Source organism: Heptranchias perlo, unplaced genomic scaffold, assembly GCF_035084215.1.
Source record: "Heptranchias perlo isolate sHepPer1 unplaced genomic scaffold, sHepPer1.hap1 HAP1_SCAFFOLD_749, whole genome shotgun sequence".
Classification (NCBI taxonomy): domain Eukaryota; kingdom Metazoa; phylum Chordata; class Chondrichthyes; order Hexanchiformes; family Hexanchidae; genus Heptranchias; species Heptranchias perlo.
Window position 1 is genome coordinate 54,479 of NW_027139782.1, and position 4,900 is coordinate 59,378.

Here is a 4,900-nt window from a genome sequence, read left to right on the forward strand (position 1 = left end):
AGTGGGGACTGTACTTTCAGACCCCCCGCCGGAGGGAGGGAGGGAGGGAGGGAGGGAGGCAGCTGCTAATATTCATTCTCCAATCGCCAGCCTGGCCTCGGATGGCCAGCTTTGGGAAAGAAGAAAGAAAGAAAGACTTGCATTTATATAGCGCCTTTCACCACCTCAGGACGTCCCAAAGAGCTTTACAGCCAATGAAGTACTTTTGAAGTGTCGTCACTGTTGGAATGTAGGAAACACGGCAGAAAATTTGTGGAGCTCAGAGGAGGCCGTTCCCCGCTCTGGTGCAGCCCTCGCTCGCTCGCCCCTCACTCACTCACTCCCTCCCTTCCTCACTCTCCCTCACACGCTCATTCACTCCTCAATCCCTCCCTCCACTCACTACATTCATTCACTCCGTCACTCCACTCATGCTCACTCATCAATCACTTGCCCCTCACTCACTCCCTCCATCCCTCACTCCCAACACTCAGTCACACTCACTCATTCACTCCCTCACTCACTCCTTCCCATTCCCTCCCTCACTCCTTCCATTCCTCATTCCTTCCCTCACTCACTCCACCCTCACTCCCTCCCTTCACTCCACTCCCTCACTCCTTCCCTCCCTCAAACATTCCTTCACTCACTCACTCCTTCACTCACTCCTTCCCTCTCACTCCCTCCCTCACTCACTGCGAGGGATTGCTGTTGGTACATCGTGACCTGAGGAAATCTGTGGGCCGGCTTCGAGCGGCCTACAACCTGGGCTTTAGTGACCATTGTGTGTAATCCTGGAGCGCATCAGAGCGATGGGGGAATAATCCTGAGCAGTGAGTGGAGAGTGTTAGTGCGTTTATCGATTCTTTTGTATTAAGATGAAGTTATTTTCTTGCAATCCCACAATGTTCCATGTAGTTTTTGTATGAATCGCGGTTTGTGTTGATGAATATATCTCTCACTGTGTAATTCCCAGCGACGGGGGGAATGAGACGGTTTTATTTTATTTGTATGATTTTCCTGTGCACAGATTTCTCTGTAACTGCAACGTGCTGACATCAAAGAATCTGAGTTTACAGCTCTGGAAAGTGTCATAAGATCCAGGAAAGGATTTGATGCTTTACTCTGGACAACAATAAAAGCTGCTGCAGAAAGTGTCCTGGTCTCCTGATCTGGGTCCTGACTGTGTGTCTGTGGGGAGGGGGAGGGGGAGGGAGAGGGGGGAGGGGGAAGGGGGTTAGGAAGGGGCTGAGGGGGTCAGGAAGGGGGCTCAGGGTGGAGCGGAAGGGCTTGAGAGGAAGGGGTTGAGGGGAAGGGGAAGGGGTTGAGGGGGAGGGGAAGGGATTGAGGGGGTTATGAAGGGGGTTTGGGGGGAGTGTCCGGGGCTGGTTCCTGTCCTGGGCCAGTTCCGGTCCTGGGCCAGTTCCGGTCCTGGGTTCCCCGATTCCAGGAGTCGGTTGAACGGGAGCCATCGACAGCTCGAGCCGCATTGCATTCTGGGAGATTGAGTGACCTGACCCCGTGACCCCGGACAGGCGGTGGAGGGGGAGGGGGACGAGGAGGGGGAGGGGGAGGGGGAGAGCTGTGTCTGTTTCGGCCAGAGACGGTGGCCAGGGAGGGGGGGAGGGGATGGAATCAGCAGCGAGGGATCGGAGTTTGTGGCGGGGATCGAAGACAATGGCCTAAATTTTCACTCCAAGCCAAGAAGTCAGCGGGGGGAGAATTCCCTGACTCCGGGTTTCCCGGACGTCCTTCGGATTTTTTTGAGAGTTTTCCACCCGAGAGGCCGTCCGGATTGACAGGCTGGTCTCAGTCGGACGGGAGAAGAGCAAGGAAGATGATGCGAGCAGCGAAATGATGTGAGCAGGTAAATGTTAGACAGGGGGCGGGGTTGGGGGGGTCACCGGGGGGGTGGGGGGGGGAGGGTTGGCAGTCATCGGGGGGTTCGGAGATCGTGGGTCGGGTTGGAATTCATGGGGGGTAAGAGATCGTGGGGGGCTCGGAGATTGTATGGGGGTCGGAGATCGTGGTGGGGTCGGAGATCGTGGTGGGGTCGGAGATCGTGGTGGGGTCGGAGATCGTGGTGGGGTCGGAGATCGTGGGGGCGGTCAGAGATCGTGGTGGGGTCGCAGATCGTGGGGGTGTCGGAGATCGTGGGGGTGTCGGAGATTGTAGGGTCAGGTCGAAGATCGTGGGGGGGTCGGAGATCGGTGGGGGGCTCGGAGATCGTGGTGGGGTCGGAGATCGTGGGGGGGGTCGGAGATCGTGGGGGGGGGTCGGAGATTGTGGGGGCAGGTTGGTGATTGTGTGTAGGGCGGGTCAGAGATCGTGGGGGGGGGTCGGAGATCGTGGGGGGGGGTCGGAGATTGTAGGGGCAGGTTGGTGATTGTGTGTAGGGCGGGTCAGAGATCGTGGGGTGGAGGGGTTGCCCCAGGGAAGCTTGTTGGGCCTGGGGGAAGCACTCCTGCTCCTCCGGGCCCACAAGCCCTGCGATAAAGGCTCTCACCTGCTGTTTGGGGCCTTCTCACCTCCTCTCACGAGGCGTGAAGGAAAAGGCCCGGGAATCCAGACAAAGCAGCACTCCCTCCGCACTGCCCTGGAGTGGCAGCTTGGATCATGAGCTCAAACTCCCGAGCCCCAGCAAGTCGCACAACTCTCTAGTCCCAGAATAGAACATGTTACCAACTGAGCTCTGCACCGGTCAGGCAGCATCTGAGGGGCAACGTTTTGGGTGGGATCCTGAGTCAGTTCTGCTGTTTATTGCCAGCAATTTGTTTTATTCAAAGTACAGATGCCATTTTGTCGAAATGTCTTTAATCTAAAAACGGAGAAACAGTGTACACACACTCACACTAAAGGAATTGAAGGTGAAATATTAGTGAGCATTCCTGGTTCCTTTCAGAGACCGAGCAATCAGTTATTGAAGCCCCCCTGCCCATGGTTTAGTGGGTAAAGTGTAACTGGTCTGATGTGTTGACCGTGGGCTCCACATGGTCTCGGTCTCATTAAACTGGGGCAGGACAAAGAATCAGTCAGGGTTAAATTTATATTTATCAGTGACTTGGATGAAGGAATAGAGAGCCGTGTTTCTCAGTTTGCTGACGACACTAAGTTAGGTGACACAGTAAATAGTGTAGATGGGAGCAGAAAGTTGCAAAGGGACATTGGTCGATTCAGTGAGTGGGCAAAACTGGGGCAGATGGAGTTCAATGTGGGGAAATGTGAGGTCATTCACTTTGGACCGAAGAAAGATCGATCAGAGTATTTTCTAAATGGTAACAGGCCGGGGACTGTGGAGGAGCAGAGAGATTTAGGGGCCCAAGCACAGAAATCACTAAAAAAATAATTAAAAAGACGAATGGAATGTTGGCCTTTATCTCAGGGGCTGGAATACAAAGGGGAGGAAGTGATGTTCCAGCTGTACAGAGCTCTGGTCAGACCACATCTGGAGACTGGGTTCAGTTCTGGGCACCGCACCTCAGGAAGGATATATTGGCCTTGGAGAGGGTGCAGCACAGATTCACCAGAATGTTCTCATTTGGGCGGGAAAGTGGAGTTGAGGTAAAAGATCAGCCATGATCTGATTGAATGGCGGAGCAGGCTCGAGGGGCCGTATGGCCTACTCCAGCTCCTAGTTCTTATGTTCTTATATCGGGGCTGGAAAGGTTAAATTATGAGGCCAGGCTGCACACACTCGGCTTATATTCCCTGAGTCTCGAAGATTAAGGGGTGATCTAATTGAAGTATTTAAAATGATTAAAGGATTTGATAGGGTAGATAGAGAGAAACTATTTCCTCTGGTGGGGGAGTCCAGAACAAGGGGGAATAATCTTAAAATTAGAGCTCAGTCGTTCAGGGGTGATGTCAGGAAGCGTTTCTTCACACAAAGGGGAGTGGAAATCTGGAACTCTCTCCCCCAAAAAGCTGTTGAGGCTGGGGGTCAATTGAAAATTTCAAAACTGAGATTGATAGATTTTTGTTCGGTAAGGATATTAAGGGTTACGGAACCAAGGCGGGTAGATGGAGTTAAGATACAGATCAGCCATGATCTAATTGAATCGTGGGACAGGCTGGAGGGGCCGAATGGCCTCCTCCTGTTCCTCTGTTCATATGTCCATAACTGGACACAGTACTCGAGGTTGGTCTGACCAGAACTGGACACAGTACTCAAGTGGGTCTGACCAGAACTGGACACAGTACTCGGGGTGGGTCTGACCAGAACTGGACACAGTGCTCGGGGTGGGTCTGACCAGAACTGGACACAGTGCTCGGGGTGGGTCTGACCAGAACTGGACACAGTGCTCGGGGTGGGTCTGACCAGAACTGGACACAGTGCTCGGGGTGGGTCTGACCAGAACTGGACACAGTGCTCGGGGTGGGTCTGACCAGAACTGGACACAGTGCTCGGGGTGGGTCTGACCAGAGCCCTGTACAGTTTGACCATGACTTCCTCTGACTGTATTCTCCTGATTTGGATTTGTTGTCCAACATTCCTTTGTCTTTGTTGGTTTCCAGCTCTGTGTTGGTCGGACATGTTTCGTGTCGAGTTTACTAAGACTTGTAGCCTCTGCTGCTTTGCTTTTTCTCATCTCTCTTTCCCCACTGATAAACCTTTTAACTTTTTCTGTATATTTCTCCATTCCTCCCAGAGAGCTCCTTCCCTTTCCTCTCTGGGGGATTTGTAAAGGTTATTGTTCCTCTTTATATCAGTTTTAAATCATTTGTTAAACTGTTTAGGGTCTGGTCTGAGCTGATCAGTTTTCGGTTTGTGTTTACTGAGCCCAGCTTGCTGTATTCTGGCTCCGGATTGTAATATTGCAATCTTGTTTTTCTGACTTTGGTTTCTGAGCAGCTATTGCAGGCCTGAAAGGGTTAATCTTCACCCAAAGTGAGTCATGAATCCACTTCCTGCACTGAGTGTTTG